This window comes from Cryptomeria japonica, chromosome 2 (assembly GCF_030272615.1).
Source record: "Cryptomeria japonica chromosome 2, Sugi_1.0, whole genome shotgun sequence".
In the NCBI taxonomy this organism is placed as follows: domain Eukaryota; kingdom Viridiplantae; phylum Streptophyta; class Pinopsida; order Cupressales; family Cupressaceae; genus Cryptomeria; species Cryptomeria japonica.
In genome coordinates, this window is record NC_081406.1 from 471,683,984 (window position 1) to 471,703,815 (window position 19,832).

Consider the following 19,832-nt stretch of genomic DNA (forward strand, 5'->3'; position numbering starts at 1 on the left):
GATAAAACGGACGCAAATACATAAAGAGCCATCATTAACTGTATACCCTCTTAAAAGGGAAAGCAAAAACTGCTTGATGATGATGATGATGATGAAGACTCTTTAAGTATTTCAGAACCTATTGATATGAATACCTTGAGTGCTTCTGAAATGATGAAGCTTGCTACTATTATGCAAACTCATGCACATAAGAAGAGGTTTAAATAACAAAGAATAAAGACAGAGACAATCCATAATGCTGTAGAAATTTTGTCTGGATAAGTACCGAAAATCTCTATCGCACATCTTCCCACTCTTATCAACAAACTTGGTCAGTTAGTTGCAGAGGCATCTGATCAAATCAAAACACTTGAAGATGCTGCTCAAATGTTTGTTGAGAAGAGCCATAAGAAGGCATATGGAGATAAGCTCATAAAGCACATTGAGAATGGCAAAATGGCTTTATCTCATAATGGCAATTTGTTGAAGAAAGCTATTGAATCTAGAGGAAAGTATCTTGCCTCTACCTCCAATGTTACTTTCTTTTATTATGATATTACTGTAAAGCGGAAAAATCGAACCCTAGTTGTTCTCCCCTCCCCAACTCCAAAGAGAGAGAAGGGAGAGTCACTAGGGTTGATGGTTTTCACTTAGGAGAGACTTTACATTCAAAAGAGGGGTTGAAACCCACAAGATCCAATCTCATGAAATGCAAGATTGGATTCTAAATGAGTTTCAAGGGGCAAGACATCAAGGATACCCTCTTTTGTAAAGAAATGTGGAAAGAATGATTGAACTAAGAATGCATGTAAAGTAGGAAATATTCGCTTATAAACAGAGATAGGGATATGGGATGAAGCTGTAGACCTGGAATTAGCAGTAAAATGTCGAGACGGTGCTATTCTGCTAATTTGAGCGAAAGTTGACGGGACGATGGCGCCCGGCGTGCACACGGTCCTCCGAAAAATCCGCGAAACGAAGGGGGATCTGTTCGTCTTTGCACAAGGATTCCAGATCTTCAATTACAGTCGTGTACCTGCAACCTACACACAGAAAAGAGAGGACGATTGGGGGGTTAGGGATGAGGGGTTTGCCTTTAGGTCAAACCCCGGTTTTGGAATTAACCAAGAAATGAGAATGCTGTAAATGTAAATGTTTGTAATGTAAACAAGTACTGATACCTTGTTGTAAGAATGTTTGTATTCTTACATGCGAAGGTGTAATGTATGTAGTATGTAATGTGTTGTATATGATCTCCTCTTCAATGGTTGAATCCTTGTCTTGAATGCAACACTTAGCCTTGAATGGAGACTTAGAATGCTCAATTGCTTGAAGGAATGCTTGAATGTTTGAATATCGCTTCCGTGTCTTTGCACACATATGTCCTCCTCCCTTTTTGAGAGAGGAAATGTAGTTTATATACTTGTCAATTAGGGCTGATAGACTGATTTTCCCGACCTTAGGCCGACCAGGAAACATTATTTTCCAATTTGCAAACTTAAAGACCCGAAGCCCCATAAGAGACCGGGCCCAAAATAGGGCCAAGGACCAGGGCACTGGGCGCCATGGTCCTGGGGGACCAGTTTGTTGGGCGCCCTAGTCCTGAAGGACCAGGGCGCTGGGCACCATGGTCCCACCTCTAGGGACAGCGGGGTGCAAGGAGGATCAGGCCAGGGTGCAGAAAAATGCAGTTTTTGGTGTCGTAAACAGGTTTCGGGGTCTCCATTCAGGTTCAACGTTGCGCCGCCATCGTGAAGACCCAAATGCAGTCGAAATTGCAAGTGTCATAATTTTAGGACGCTACAATTACTAAGAATCAAGTTGAAACTGAGTAGGAAATAGAAAGGTTATGCAAGGGATATGTCCCACTCCAGGACTCCATTCATGTCTTTAACTAGTCTATAGATGAACTGCATTACAGACTGATCAGAAATGATAATGAGAAAGCTAAGAGATTCCAATCTCTAAGAGAGCTCAAGAGTCAGCTCACCTCACAGATTGACATTCTTCAGAGAGCCTACTCCCGTGCAGAAGCTATTCTTGCCACTCCTAAAACGTGTTCACTTGACTTAATGGAAGAATTCTATTCTCAGCTGCTGTCTACCTTAGAGTATACAAATCACATACTTGAATCATGGCAGAATGCTCTATCTCAGATGAAGCAGAATTTCAACAATATTTTCATGAGAATTGCTAATGCATGAATTTGTTTCCAAATGTAATATATGCTGAACTCTTTGATACAGATTTTTCTATATATATGTATGTATTTTACTTTATCTTTTTGGCATTGTTGTCAAAGGGGGAGTAATAATATGTATGTGTGTTTTTGAAAATTTGTATTTATGGATGCATTAAGGGGGAGTATTACAAAATTAAGGGAGTATGTGCATATATATGTAGACATGTTGTGTATGCACACTTAGCAGCATTGTAAATTACTCTAAATTTTCTAAGTGTTGCCATCAATGCCAAAGGGGGAGATTGTTGGCTTCATGATGATTATAATATATTCATTACTTGTTGTCATTGATGAAACACTCACACACATATATGATAACAATGACTACCGGTGTAACTTTAATTGGTTTACACTATCAATTGGTATGTTTAAGGTCTATCTCTAACTGGTACCTTGTGACAACCAGTATGTGCCTTTGAGATAACCTGTGTTAACACCAGATTGGCATCAGAATTAGGATGAAGATGAAGATCAAGTGGAAGATTCCATAACAACAATTCACTAGTTTTATTCCAACCGGTATTAAACTTCTCTAACCAATATCTGTTTTTGTGATGAGTTACCAGCACCGTTTGTTTGGCGGTCATTTTTGTGATGAGTTATGATTACATGTCTAGATTCACTGCACCTAGGAAATTGTGTTCGTATGGCCGACATAAGGTTTGTATGTCTATTTAAAGACATCTTAGAGAATCATTTTTGTTGTTATTGAGATATAGAGAGTTGTTATGTGAAAAGTGTGATTTCTTTTTTGTTGAGAAGTGATAAGTGTTAAGATGCAGAGCAATGTTGAATGCACTTAGAAGGATCTGATCAAGCAAGTTTTGTGATACTCAGAACAGATCATACTACTCTTGTTGTTTTCTAACCATTACAATGGATGCAAATCCCTTAAATAGGTAGGCTCTAACAAGCTTCATTGTACAAATCCTCTAACAAGGTGATCCATTAGTTTGGATCCTCAAATCCTCCAGCGAGGTTACTCCTAACAGGGTAGTACTCTTAACAGGCTATAAGCTTCTAATTAAGATTGGAATCTCTAACAAGATTCGCTCCTAGCAGAGCTCTTTGTAAGACCTTAACCAATCAGTTTTCTATTACTGCAGATAGTTAACTTGTGAGTTCCATCTCACTGTGGTTTTTACCTATTTGGTTTTTCCACGTATAAACACTTGTGTTATGGTGGATGTTCTACTTTATGTGGATGTTGTTATTTCATTTTGGATAGCATGTATTTTGTTTAACTACTTGGTTAACTTCATCTTCCGATTAGTGTTTAAAGCAGTGTGTTTTTTGGTGTCACTGATTCACCCCCCCTCTCAGTGCTTTTCAAGTCCATCAATTGGTATCAGAGCCTAACTTCTTTAAAGCCTAACCGCATAGAAGGGAATCTTGAAACTACCATGGGGGATAGAAGCTACTTTGAGATGGTTAGAGAACTAGAAGCTAGTAGAAATGAAGTTGAATCCCTTAGGGGAAAACTGAAAACTTCTCTAGTCAAGAGGAGAGAGCTATCTGAGAAACTTCTAGAAGTATCTGACAATAGTTCTTCAGATGAAGCTAATATTGATGCCTTATCAGAAGAAGTTGAAAAGTTGCAGGGTGAGAAACCGAATCTTAGGAGAGAATTGGAAGGTCTCACTATCCGCATGAGTCAGGAGTTGGAATCTAGGAGAGCTACTGAAGATCTTATCAAAGCAAGAGATCAAGAGATTCTAAAAATCAAACGGGAAAGAGACACCATGCATGAGGACTTAATTGCTGAAACAAAAGAAAAGGAGAACTTAAAACTAGACCTCGAGTTGGCATCATCTCTGAAAGAGAATCTATCTAAGCATAATGAAGATCTTGTCATTAAGCTTGCTGAAACCAATGAGAAATTGGAAAAGTTTGTCAAGTTCTACCATGCTAGAAGAACAAATTCAATCACAGTGAATGAAGGGTGATATCTCTGGACTTGGCTTTTATACAACTGAAAAAGGTGAATCCTTCGGTACAAAGAGCAACTATCCGAAGAATAAAAATGTTTCTAAAGTCAAGAAGACTACTGGTAAGAAAGATTTTAAACTTGTTTGCTTTGCTTGTCATAAGCCTGGTCATACTGCTAATGTTTGTAGGAACAAACCTAGCAGAAATGCAAATTATAATACCAATGCTAGGTATGTATCTAGAAAGTTTGAAGCTCATTGCTACACTTGTGAAATGTATGGGCATAAAAATATTGAGTGCAGATATGGTGCAAACAATCCTATACCACACATGCATCCTAGACCATATGGTGACCGAACAAGGAATTTTGATAACCGAGTGAACAGGAACTGACAAAGATCCTATGACAATCAGTTTAGTCCATTCAAAATGGAAAAGGTAACAAATGTTGTGTGTACCTTTTGTAATAAAATTGGTCATGTGGCTATGAACTGTAGAAAAAGAATAAGAAAAGGAAATGCAGGTTAATGGAGATCATCTAGTATGGTCTGTTACCACTACAACAAACTGGGGCACTTGGCAAAGTTTTGCAGAACCGGTAACAGTAAATCGGTCAATTCTACTAAGGATCAGAAAGGCAAGCAAAAATTGATGTTGAGGAAACAAGAGAAGATATGAATAAGACATGGAAAAAGAAGAGTGAAGAAGTGCCTGTAGAAGAAGTCACTCCTTCACCTAGTGAAGAGAGTCCAACACCGGTGACTTAAGCCTGTCTAAAACGGCTAAGGGGAGCGTAACGGTAAAACATATTTCAAACCCTTTTTGTAGAATAAGCAAGAAAGAACCTTTTTGAATTTTAAATTTTGGTGACTTTTTGTGTTGACATGTCAATCAACTAGTATTTCACGTAAGCAACGAAATTAGGGTTCGTAACCTAACAGTATGAGCATTTATTACGGTCGGTAAAAAGGATAAAAACAAGTTTTACCTTATCATTTTTACCCTAATCCTTTTGAAAAAGAATTGAAGCGATTGCAGAGCAGAGCAAGATAGTCTTGGTGCGAATTAGAAAATTGCTTTGTGATTAAAGAGAAATCAAGTAGAATAGGAAGCTGCAGAGAAGTGAACGAGAGTGCATTTGAACAATTCAACCGGGAAACAGAGCGATGTGCAAGACATTAGGTATTCCTTTGAAAACTGTCTTGAATCTTGTTTATCTAGAATGACATCTACGTCTAAGTCTATAGAGAGATTATTGATCACTGCTGAGCTTGAGGAAGCTGTAAAGGCAGAGAAAATTATGTCTTATAATGCGTTGTCGCAAGTCCCAAGTGGAGTCGTTATCCAAGGTGATTTGTCCAGCTATATAGACTAAAAAATTGAAGATATGGGAACTCTTCACATCTATACTCAGCTGAAATCACTCTGTGACAAGGAAGGAAATATTGAAGCTAAATATTCTAGGGTTTTTGAGAAAGGATTTCATAATGCTGCCTACCCTCTTGAAAATTTTGAAGAAGAGCACATAAGAATAATTCCGAGTCGAGTACATGGAGAGAATATATATTTGGAAAGGACTCACACAATTACCAAGGAAGCCATTAGGGCTGTAACGGGTTATTGCTCAACCGGTAAAGTTCTTGAGTTGAGGAAAATCACTAAAGATACAATCTTCAAGCTAACTGGTTCCACCTCTAATGGGCGTGCTTTCTCTGTTAACAATATCAGAGATCCTGCGGTGAAACTTGTAGCAATGGTGATAGGATACAAAGTATTTTAATCTAGTAGACTTAACAGTGTTCCATTCGCAACAATTCATACAACACATAGTATGATTGTTGAAAATAAAGACTATGATATTTGTGAAGCTATCAGAGTCCATCTATTTCTAAATTTGAAGTCCATAAAAAAGGACAATACCCAGAAGTTCAAGTTTGGTCAGCTATTGGCTAGGTTATTTTTCTACTTTCAAAATTTTCTACCTGGTATAGGTGACATTGAATGGTCCATAGAACAACCGGCCAATGCTCAGATAAGAAACAACATTAAGGTTGTAAAGAATACCTTTTCAGCTGCAACCAACAGGTATTTTAATGAATTTAAAAAAAATTGAGTCTGAGAATGAGGGTACCTAAAGATGTAGTAAGACACTTTGAAAAAGACATAATCTTCATAGTTACTACCGACTTTTTCTTAATGCAAGCAAGAGAACACAGAGAGGAAGAGATGGAAGATATGAGCTATGAATTCAATCATGACTTATTGGTTGGCTATGATAATACCCTATTAGCATCGCCTATAGACAAAAAGAAGGCAAAATTGGATATTCTAGCAATCCAATTTGCACCTGTTGAAACCTATATTGCATCTATAGCTAAAGCTAAAGGAAAGCAAAATAAAAGTGAGGAAAAATCTCCTGTGAAGAAAACTACAAGGGTGACTCAAAGTGTCCTAAGCAAGAAGGAACCAACACCTAAGATAATTGAGAAAAAGGAGAGTGTACCAAAGAAGAGGAGGAACAAGAATTAATTTTGCAACCAGAGTCTGAGGGAACAGAGTCTGACGAAGAACCTAAGAAGGAGAAAGCATTTGGTAGAACATCTAAGAAGGCAAAGGTAGTGCCAAAGGTAACTACACCATTAGAAATTGCCACCTACAAACCTGACACAATATTTGAAAGAACAATGAAGTCATTGGGAAGGAACAGGTTTGAAAATGTTAAAGAACATTATGATTCTTTTACTGTAGATGAGCAAAAGCAAATACACCAACAGGTAATAACCTTGTTGAATCACTACTGTAGATATCCACATGAATTAGAGAAAGATATTTCAGTTTCCTTGTATAATATGTTGTTAGAAAAATGGGAAGAAGCCACTCAGTTAGAAAAATAAATTATTGATGAATTATTTGTACAACATTTTCCCACATTATCATAAGATGGAATTAGTGCTTTGACTAAGGAATACAAAGTATATTTTAATTTTAAAATTAGGAGATTGGAGCTTCTTAATGGAAAAGGGCAGTTATTGAGACAGAAACTCACCAACTAGCCTGTGTAATCAAACAAAGGATAGATAACCTCCAATCTATCGATAAGGATGAAACCACAGATGATGTTTCTCTACCAGAAATGGATATAGAGGAAATTGTTCCAGCTGATATAGTCTACTTAACCAAGAAGAAGGATGACTCGGTTATTCATGTTGATGAGGACATTGAGGATTCAGTGGACCTATCTGAAGATACTACTGCACCAGATATGGATCCTCCTTCAATCATAGAAGTACATGATACAATAGGTGATCAACCGGGTACTAAACTAGAGGAGTCAATATACTAGCAATTGAACAACTAGAGAAACCCCAATCTCCATCGGTCATTGAGATCACTCAAAAGGAGACCACTGAGGAAGCTGCTACTCAAAAAGCAGAAGATCAAAACAGACACAAATACAGAAAGAGCCATCATTAAGTGTATACCCTCTGAAAAGGGAAAGCAAAAACTGCTTGATGATGATAATGATGAAGACTCTTTAAGAATTTCAGGACCTGTCGATATGAATACCTTGAGTGCTTCTGAAATGATGAAGCTTGCTACTATTATGCAAACTCGTGCACATAAGAAGAGGTCGAAAGAACAAAGAATAGAGGTAGAGACAATCCAAAATGCTGTAGAAATTTTGTCTGGATTACTACTGGAAATCTCTGTTGCACATCTTCCCACTCCAATCAACAAACTTGGTCAGTTAGTTCAGAGATCAAATCAAAACACTTAAAGATGCGGCTCAAATGTCTGTTGAGCAGAGCCATAAGAAGGCATATGGAGATAAGCTAGCAAAGTACATTGAGAATGGCAAAATGGCTTTATCTCATAATGACAGTCTATTGAAGAAAGCTATTGAATCTGGAGGAAAGTATCTTACCTCTACCTCCAATGTTACTTTCTTTTATTATGATATTACTAAGAATCAAGTTGAAACTAAGCAGGAAATAGAAAGGTTATGCAAGGCATATGTCCCACTCCAGGACTCTATTCATGTCTTTAACCGGTCTATAGATGAACTACATGACAGACTGATCAGAAATGATAATGAGAAAGCTAAGAGATTCCAATCTCTAAGAGAGCTCAAGAGTCAGCTCACCTCATAGATTGACATTCTTCAGAGAGCCTACTCCCATGCAGAAGCTATTCTTGCCACTCCTAAAACGTGCTTGCTTGACTTAATGGAAGAATTGGATTCTTAGCTGCTATCTACCTCAGAGTATACAAATCACATACTGGAATCATGGCAGAATGATCTATCTCAGATGAAGCATAATTTCAACAATATTTTCATGAGAATTGCTAATGCATGAATTTGTTTCCAAATGTAATATATGCTGAACTCTTTGATACAGATGTTTCTATATATATGTATGTATTTTACTTGATCATTTTGACACTGTTGTCAAAGGGGGAGTAATAATATGTATGTGTGTTTTTGAAATTTTTTATTTATACATGCATTAAGGGGGACTATTACAACATTAAGGGAGTATGTGTATATATATGTAGATATGTTGTGTATGCACACTTAGCAGTATTGTAAATTACTCAAAATTTTCTAAGTGTTGCCATCAATGCCAAAGGGGGAGATTGTTGGCTTCATGATGATTGTAATATATTCATCACTTGTTGTCATTGATGAAACACTCACACACACATATGATAACAATGACTACCAGTGTAACTTGAATTGGTTTACACTATCAACCGGTATGTTTAAGGTCTATCTATAACTGGTACCTTGTGACAACTGGTATGTGCCTTTGAGATAACCTGTGTTAACACCAGATCAACATCAAAATCATGATGAAGATGAAGAAGAAGATCAAGTGGAATATTCCATAACAACGATTCACTAGTTTTATTCCAACCGGTATTAAACTGCTCTAACCGGTATCTGTTTTTGTGACGAGTTACCAGGACCGTTTGTTTAGCGGTCATTTTTGTGATGAGTTATGATTACATGTCTAGATTCACTGCACCTAGGAAATTGTGTTTCTATGGCCGACATAAGGTTTGTATGTCTATTTAAAGACATCGTAGAGAATCATTTTTGTTGTTGTTGAGATATAGAGAGTTGTTATGTGAAAAGTGTGATTTCTTTTTGTTGAGAAGTGATAAGTGTTAAGATGCAGAGCAATGTTGAATGCACTTAGAAGGATCTGATCAAGCAAGTTTTGTGATACTCAGAATAGATCATACTACTCTTGTTGTTTTCTAACCATTACAACAGATACAAATCCCTTAAACGGGTAAGCTCTAACAAGCTTCATTGTACAAATCCTCTAACAAGGTGATCCATTATTTTGGATTCTCAAATCCTCTAGTGAAGTTACTCCTAACAAGATAGTACTCTTAACAGGGTATAAGCTTCTAATTAAGCTTGGAATCTCTAACAAGATTCGCTCCTAGCAGAGCTCTTTGTAAGACCTTAACCGATCAGTTTTCTATTACTACAGATAGTTAACTTGTGAGTTCCATCTCACCGTGGTTTTTACCTATTTGGGTTTTCCACGTATAAACACTTGTGTTATGGTGGATGTTCTACTTTATGTGGATGGTATTATTTCATTTTGGATAGCATGTATTTTGTTTAACTGCTTGGTTAACTTCATCTTCCGATTAATGTTTAAAGTAGTGTGTGTTTTGGTGTCACTGATTCACCCCCCCTCTCAGTGCTTTTCAAGTCCATCACTCTCTTAATAAATGATACTAGATTGCAATGTATTTAGTCCTTGAATGCATTACCAGATTCTTTGAAATATTAATAAAAAATGTATTATCACAAATAATAGGAATTGTCTCATCATACTTCACCTTGATATCTCTAAGAGTTGCTCGGCATAGTTTGAGTACAAAAAAATGTTGTTGTAATGTATTATACCTCTATAGTAGATAATGACACTAAATATGATTTCTTACATAACCAAGAGACCAATGTGTTTCCAAAAAAAAATCCACCACCACTTGTACTTCTTCTATCATCAACACATCTAACCCAATCAATATATGTATATGCTTTCAATGTGAAATCATCACGCTTCTTATACCATAGTCCATTATCCAGTCCATTTCAAATATTTGAATATTCTTTTCACTGCCTGTTCATGAGATTGCTTGCGATTATTTTGATATTTGACAACCAAACTGACAACCTACATAAAAACCATTCTTTAAGAAAGTCAAATGCAACAATCAGACAATCATAGATCTATATTATTTCTAATAAACATTCAGAAACCCATCATCCTTGCTTAACTTACAACTAGTAGCCATAGGGGTTGCAACTGCTTTAGAATTCTCTATCTCAAACTTCTTCAAAATCTCTTTGATATACTTGGTTTGAGAAATGAAAATGCCTTTTTCTGATTGAGTAACTTGAAGATAAAATAAAAATGATAGCTCACCTATCATATACATCTCAAATTCCTTCTGCATCTCTTCTACAATTTTTTCACATACATTATCATCTCCTCCAAATATGATATCATCAACATATACAATAACAATCAATGGTTTATTACCTTCAACTTTGAAATAAATATTGTTATATGTAGTACCTTTTCTAAAATTTTATTGCAACAAATACCTATCCAACCTTGCATACCAAACTCTAGGAGTTTTCTTGAGTTCATAAAATGTCTTCTTGAATCTCCAAACCATATCTAGATCTTTTGAAAGCTTGAATCTATCTAGTTGTTTAATGTATACTTCTTCTTCAAGTTCTCCATTCAAGAATGCTGACTTGACATCCATATAATATACTTTAAAGTTCTTGTAAGAAACAAATGCAAGAAACATCCTTATAGCCTCTATTCTTGCAACTGAAACAAACTTCTCCTCAAAATCTATGCCTTCAATATGTGAATTACCCTTACATACCAATCTCGCCTTGTTCCTTGTGAATTTTTCATCTTCATTCAACTTGTTTCAGAACACCCACTTAGTTCCTATCATATTCTTATCCATTGGTCCAGGTACTAATTCCCATGTTTTATTATTCTCTATTTGATTTGTCTCCTCTTCTATTTCCTTAATCCAACTTTCATTCTTACTAGCTTCTATGTAGGTCTTTGGTTCCACTTGAGATAAGAAACAATAGTTATTTTTTACTAGTTTTTGCAAGTCTTCTTCTTGTTTGAACTCCTTTATTTTTACCTCCAATGATCTGTTCCTCTGAGTGATTCTTTCATACATACTTTGCTAGTTTCTTAGGTGTTTTTTCAGGTCCTTTTTCTTTTGCACTTGTCTCTTCTTTTTCTCCTGGACAAACCTTCTCTTCTGCAAACATGATAACAACTTCTATTTTTGTCTGTGATTCAGGCATAGTCTCATTTTTATTCCATTCTTTACTAACTCTACTCTCCATAATCTTGTTTAGCATCTTGTTATAACACTAGTATGTTTTACTCCTTTTAGAGTATCCCAATAATATGCCTGTATCTAATCTTACATCAAACTTCCCTAGATCTTCCTGATCTCTCCTTATGTATCCTTAGCTTCCAAATATTCTAAAATACTTGACTATAGGAGGTCTTCCATTCCATAGCTCATAAGGTGTTTTAATGTGATTTACTCTTATCTGACCTTGTTAGAATTTAAACAATAGTATGCAGAGCCTCTTTCTAGTACACATTAGGCAAATTAGTATCCTTTATCATAGTTTTAGCCATTTCAACAACAATCCTATTCTTTCTTTCAACAACTTCAATTTGTTGAGGGGTCCTAGAAGGAAAAAAATATCTTCTAATACCATACTCTTCACAGAATATATCAAAATCTCATCCTCTATCAAACCTTAAACATTTGATCTTAGCATCAACTTGATTATAAACCATAGAATTGAATATTTAAAACTTTTGTAATTCTTCAAATTTTTCTCTTAATAAAGTAACATATGTCATTCTAGAATAATCATCAATAAGAAACATATATACCTTTCACCATTTAGTCGTCTTGTCCTTGTAGGTCCATATACATATGTATGAACCAAATTCAAAGGTTTTAAAGTTTAATACTCCTTGTTGTTGAATCTCCTCTTCGTTTGATTTCCCAACTAACATTCCCTACACATAGTATCAACAGGTTTGATAATCTTTGATAAATACCTTACAACATGAGTAGAACTAATTTTCACCATATTGTCAAAGTTTATATGTGCCACCATTTTGTGCCATACCTATCATTCACTTCTTTGCAACAACATACAACTTATTCCACCATTATCATTCACATAGTAGACATTGCCATTAGTTCTTACACCTTCTACAGCTAGTCTCTTGAAACTTTATTTTCTAATCTCACATCTAGACCATGAAATATGATCTTATAAACCTTGCTACACATTTGGCTAACACTCAAAAGATTATGTCTCAAATCCTTAACATAATAAACATCATCAGTCTTATGCATACCATCAATTGAAATAGTACCTTTACCACAAATAGGTGCAACTTCCTCAACTGCAAATTTTACAAACCCACCATCATATTTCTCAAAATAAATAAACTTTCCTTTATCACCCATCATATGATCTGAACATCTAGACTCAATTATCCATGTATTATGATCTACTTCTGCATCCAATGCAGTCTTCACATTGATTGTTTTTTCATTGTTCTCTTCTAGATTACCAGACCTTTCATCACTCTTCTCCTCTATAACTAAGAATAATGATTCTTCATTTGAGTACCATCTTATTTTTTAGATGAATAGGTCTCCATTGAAAAAAAATTCTTCTTAATTTTATATCTGTCATCTATTCTCTTATTTCTATTATTCCCTCTGTGATTGTCTCTTCCCTTGTTATCATCATTAGTTCTTCTATCATTTAGTCTTCTCTATAAGTAAATCTATAATCATAATGACCAATTCTTCCACAAGTGAACACTTCAAGGGTAAATTTGTATTTTCTAGATCCCTTCTTCTGTCTTCTCACAAAGTTTTCTTCTATCTCATCCATCTTATTGCTTTCATTAGGTTTATCTTAAATCTTCTTGGTAGCTTTAAATGTTGCGTTTTTCTTCTCTTTTTGCAAATTATCTAGTTCAACAATCTCAAAGGAGTGAGCCATACAATTGATCCTAGGTATATTTATCCATATCATGACTTTATTCAATGGCATACTTAGGTTTGTAGCATTTAGGCAGTGTCAACATCACTTTTCTCACAACTTCACTTCTTATAATTTACCACTGGAATACCCCTAATAGCACCCACAATCTCATTTACTCTATGTAGATAGATTTCAATGTTCTCATCATCAGACATATTTAGGTTCTCAAATTTATGCTTTAAATTATTCAACTTTGCTTGCTTTGTCTTTTGATCACTTTCATATACACTACTCAAATTCTCACAAATCTCTTTAGTTCACTTCAACCCTATAACTTTTGAAAATACTGAATCACTTAAACAACTGATAATTACAACTTTAGACTTCGAATTGTTCTCACATGCCTTAATCTCATATAAAGTTTGAGGACTATTTGATAGAGAAGTATATCCAGTCTAGATAATTTCTCATATTCTAGTCGATAGAGATTCCAAATAACATTCCATTCTTTCCTTTCAATAAGAGTAACTTGTGCCATCAAAGTTTGGTGCTTTGTAGTTAACTTCCTACGCAATTTCAGATCTTCCTCAAGTGGTTAAGCTTCTCTAAAAGGAACCAAGCTTTGATACCAATGTTGAACATACCATAGGAATGAGAGGGGGTTGAATTAGTTCGGACCTCAAAATATCAAAATAATTTACTTCTGATCTATTAAAATTCAAACCATAATTAGCTTATGTTGGGTGAAAATTTTGTAAATTGGGGAAATTCACAAAATTGTGATTTCAGCCACAATATGCGAGATTAAATCTCTCCTAATTATAGGGAAGGATCCCCCTTTTTATTATTACTCTCTATTTAGAACAAAATAATAACTATGAATTCTAATATAAACTTGGACGATATGTTATCTTGTTCTCTCTTTTAGAACAAATGTTTTTTTTTTCTTCCAAAAAAGATGTTACAATTTTAAGCAATTTTGATTAACACAACTTCAAAATCACTATAGAATAACTCAAAGTATTATAATGAACGATAAAAAGAAAAAGAAGAAAAGTTTCCATGAAAGCACAAAGTCTTTTGTTGCTTCCGCTGGACGAGAAGATAGTAATTAAGCACAAAGTCTTACAAATACTATAATCCTATCAACCTTTGACAAATTACTTTTGTAACCAATTTACTTTCTCAAGATAACAAGACAAAGCATAAAGTCTTCATATTAATATGTAATTATAATTTCTACAATCTTTACTTGAAATAACAAAATGAAGCTCAAAGTCTTCAAATAGCCATCCCTTGTACTAATTTTATTTCACAAACCTTGAGATGTAACACAGAGTTTACAAGACAAAGTTTATTCTACTCTTTAATAATATTTATTCAGAATGCTTTTACTTGATCAAAACAAGGTTTTATAATGAGAATGACATACAAACATGTTGGGAATTTGGAGGAATTGATTAAGTGTTGCATTGATGTCAACACTAGCTGTTTTGCTATATATCGACTTCCAGTAGAGTGGTTGGTCTTTGATGTTGATCTACATATTTGTCTCCAGGTTTGGTCCGGCTGTTGGAATTGGTTTGGATTGGTCATTCATGTGTTCCTGATGTGTATCACATTCAGTTGGTTCAGGATTTGATGATTTGGTTGCTATCATATGTTCTAGTAAGCCTTTTGGTTATTGGTAAGTGTTTTACTGGTAGCGCTTTGATGAAGATCTTTTGATGAATCCGCTAAGTGATATTGGTGCAGCTTCTAGGAGGTTATCAGGATGCTGATTGTTATCATGTTCATGTTCCAGTTGTTTGTGGTGTTTCATTTGGCTTATGGTGACCTATTTTAAGTCTGATGGTTATTATTTTAGGTTATGGACCGGTTTATGTAACGTGTTGGTTGACGCTCCCGATGCATCACTGATTGTATTTATTGTTTGGTTTATGTTGTTCCGGTCTTAGGCCATCTTGGTTTATCATTGGTTTGTGGGATTATTTAACAGATTTATTGTATTATCTTTTAGGCAGCCGACCTAATTGTTTAGGTCCCGAGTTGGTATATATATGATGTAAGATATCTTTGTAGATCATGTGGTATAGTGTGCGAATAAAGTTGTAATCATATGCAGAGGTTTTGGTCGATCATAGGTGATTGAATTGGGTTTGTGAAAGAGGTTTAAGACCTCTGATATTGATCTTAACCGGAACTGTACTCAGGCATAGGAGATGCTATTCTTGAAGTTCATTCATCTTTCCGGATTGTAGTATGTATTTCTTTGTAGTCAGTGAGGCTCCTTTTATGATGGGCAATGCACTCTAGGTTGTTGGCCTTCCTGTATGTGCAGGCCCCTCTTATTGTAATCACATACTTGCTACAAAAGTATTATCTGACTGTGGGTAGGCTTCCCACCGTGATTTTTCCCTTTACTGGGTTTTCCACGTACAAATCATGGTGTTATGTGTTTTGGATGGTTGGTAATTGTTCTATGATTTATGTTTATGCTTAATTGTTATATATTTTATTCCGGTATTTGATTTATGCATTATGGTAAAAGGTTTAGTGTGCTTAAAGTTTTATAATCTGTTGACAACTAATTAACCCCCCCCCCCCCCCCCCAAATCTCAGTTGTCCACTGGTTATCCTAACATAACACTCACCATAAACCACAATGTATTCAACACAAATTTTGAATGCCAAATATGTCTTCTTATTTGATCAAATGTGCAAAATAACAATATGAACTCAAAGTATCACTTTGATTTTCACTTCGACAGAGCTTCATTGCATAAAATTAAACATTATAATTACAATGAGAAACCTCATATATGTTGGCATATGCGTAGAGTATGATGACATGATGATATTGTATGTTGTCATTGATGTCAATATGCTGAAGAGTGAACTGGTATATTGAAGTAAGCAACTGGCAAGAGAACCGGTATGATGTTGTGAAACAGTATATGTGAAAAAGTAAAGCGGTATGTTTGTCCAAGTGAATCGGTATGTTGGAATGTGAACCGGTATATGGAATGTTTTGTATCAAGGCTTCAAATGGTATGACTACCAGTTGGTAGTCTCAGCTTCAGGGTTTCCGGTTGAAGTATTCCATGCCTGTGTGATTCAACCGATGACATCGTGTGATGAGTTAGCATTGTAATGAAGACCAGATTGTGTTGCCATGTCAGCCTTGTGCGCGTGAAGGATCTTGCATGAAGGAGATTGATCCCATCTACCTTGGGAATGTGCGAAGTCTTTGTAAATGGTGGAGAACGCGTGATGGGTTATCAGCCTCCAAGAAGCGGTGAAGAAAGAACGTTAGAGAATGTCTTGAGATATGTTCAAGACTATTGTAATCAATGTAATATGTTCAACAGTTAGGATTGAACCGACTGAATTGCTTAACCTAAATGTTTAGGGTTTAGGGTTAATGCTACCAACCTATCTTTTTCCTATAAGGTCGATATTTTTTTCATGTTGAAGTTGTTGGCAAATGTCGTGTGTGTATCTAAGTGCAGAGATACGTGATTCTTGCCAGACCAGATAAAAGAATAGATACCTATAGAGTGTGATTGCATAAGGAAGGAACTAAAGTGGATTTGCATTGGCATTGAGTGTTGTTACCAGATCATTGTAATACCAATTGACCTCTAACCACTTCAACAGTTGAAAAATCCCTTAACAGGGTAGCTTTAATCAGCTTGTTGTAAATCCTTTAACAGGGTGACTCAAAATTATTGAGTTCTTAAAATCCTCTAACAAGGTAACCTTTAATAGGGTTTAACCCTTAACTGGGTATTTTAGCCATCCCTTAACCGGGTGATCCCTAGCAGGATCGGTTCTTAATAGAACCTATTGTAAAGTCTTTGACTGGACTAGGCTCCTAACAGAGTGGACTTCAAAAGGGTTCAAAGAAAAACTTGTGGGTATTCATCCCCACCGTGGTTTTTCTCAGTTGGGTTTCCATGTGAAAAAAATATGTGTATTATGTGTGATGCTTTTCATGTGATGTTTTCTTATTTTTTGTCAAGCGGTAAGCATGTTGAAGCAATAGGTTTTTACATTTCTATTGATGTATTACTAGTGTATGCATATGAGTGAAGTGGAAATAAGATGTTAGATTGTGTGGAAAGTTAAGAGTTACCGGTTTATGTCTTAGAACTGATCAAGGAGGAGAATTCACTTCCGGTGAATTCAACAAATACTGTGAAAAAAATGGCATCAAGAGGCAACTATCTGCCCCCCGAACTCCATAACAGAATGGCCTAGCAGAGAGGAACAACCGGACTGTGGTTGAAGCAACTAGAACTATGTTGATCCAAGGAAAAGTTGCTCTCAACTTTTGGAGAGAAGTGGTGAGCACTGCAGTCTACACAATGAACCAGGTACTCATCAAAAAGGGTAAGGATAAAACACCTTATGAATATTGGACTGGTAAGACACCAATGGTAAGCTACTTCAGAGTGTTTGGTAGCAAATATTATATCAAGAGTAGTGAACATCAGAGCAAGTTTGATGCTAAATGTGATGAGGGAATATTCCTAGGGTATTGCACCAAGAGTAAATCCCTCTTATGTTTCAACAATAGGTCTCAGAGAATTGTTGAAAGCATCAATGTTAGAGTTGATGAAACCTCTGAGAAACCTGAGGAAATCGGTAGTGAGCAAGTAAGAGATGAACCAGTGATAATCTTCTGGGAACCGGTTGCAAAACAGCCTAGCACCAGTAACAGTGCTCCTACACCGGTAGATGCTGATGCTGATGAAGATGAGGATGAAGAAGAAAAGCAAGAGGAATCTGTTAAGATCATCCCCTGGTATGTAAAGCTTAATCATGATCCAAAGTAGATCATAGGAGATAAGGATGCAGGAATTCTTACAAGAAGAAGGGTCAGAGAAAAATCTTGCATGATCTCTAAATTTGAGCTTAAATCATTTAAAGAGGCACATAAAGATGAAGATTGGATCAAGGCAATGGAAGAGGAACTTCACCAAATAGAAAAGAATGGTACATGGTCTTTGGTACCCAGACCGGAGCATAAAAATGTCATTGGCACCAAATGGGTTTTCAGAAATAAGCTGAATGAAGATGGCTCAGTGGTTAGAAACAAAGCCAGACTAGTGTGTAAAGGATATGCCCAAGAAGAAGGAGAAGACTATGGAGAAACCTTTTCTCCTGTAGCCAGATTGGAAGGAGTTCGTATGCTTCTTCTATGCAGCTTTTAAGGGATTCAAAGTACATCAAATGGATGTAGAATCTGCATTCCTGAATGGAATACTTGAAGAAGAGATGTATATAGAGCAACCAGATGGGTTTGCCCTATCAGAAGACAGTAACATGGTGTGTAGGCTACATAAAGCCTTGTATGGACTAAAGTAGGCACCTAGAGCATGGTATGAATGCCTACACTCCCATCTTGTGAAAATTGGATTTGAAAGAACAAGTGAAGATAGAAATATCTACTTGAAATCAGAAGGAGATCATATTCTGATCTGTGAAGTATTTGTTGATGACATTATCTTTGGTGGAGATGACAAGATGAGTCATGATTTTGCAGATGAGATGAAAAAGGAGTTTGAGATGTCACTTATAGGGGAGATTAAGTTTTTCATTGGACTACAGATTCAACAAATGAAAGATGGAATCTTTATCACTCAGTCCAAGTATGTCAAAGAAGTGTTGAAGACTTTTGGCATGGAAGACAGCAAACCGGTTGGTACACCGATGGTGACCGGTTGTAAATTATCAAAAGAGGATAACTTAGTGTTGGTAAATGAGAAAGAATACCGATCAATGATTGGTAAATTGCACTATGTAGTACATAGCAGACTGGATATTGCACATGCAGTAGGCATTACTGCACAGTTTCAGAAAAGCCCAAGAGAATCCCACTTGGTAGCAGTCAAGCGGATTCTGAGATATCTGAAGGGAACTATTGACTATGGATTATGGTATCCATACAGTAATGATTTCAACCTGAAAGTGTTTACAGATGCTGATTGGGCTGGTAATGTGGACGACCGAAAGAGCACAACCGATGGTGCATTCTTTCTTGGTGGTAGACTAGTCTCATGGATGAGTAAAAAATAGAGTTGTATCTCTCAGTCTACAATAGAAGTGGAGTATGTTGCAACTTTTATGAATTGCACTCAAACAATTTGGATGAATCATGTATTAAATGGCTTCAAAGTTCTTGTATCTGAACTGATAAGTATATTTTGTGACAATACAAGTGCAATTAACATCTCAAGAATCCGGTTTTACATTCTAGAACCAAGCACTTTGAGCTCAAATATCATTTCTTGAGAGAAAAGGTTTAGAACAAAGAGGTTGTATTGGAACATGTTTCCAGTAAGGAGCAGTTAGCAGACATATTCACCAAGCCTCTACCAAAGAATACATTTACCTATCTAAGATGTGAATTAGGGGTGTTGCCCCTTCAATAGGTGAACTAAAGGTGTGTGTTCCATATCAGTTAGGACTTACATTGATATATCTAATTCAGGGTTGGTAAGTTGAAGGATGCTACTCCTTAGGGGGAGTAGCATAGTAGAATATAGATGTATATGCCTCCACTTTGGCATT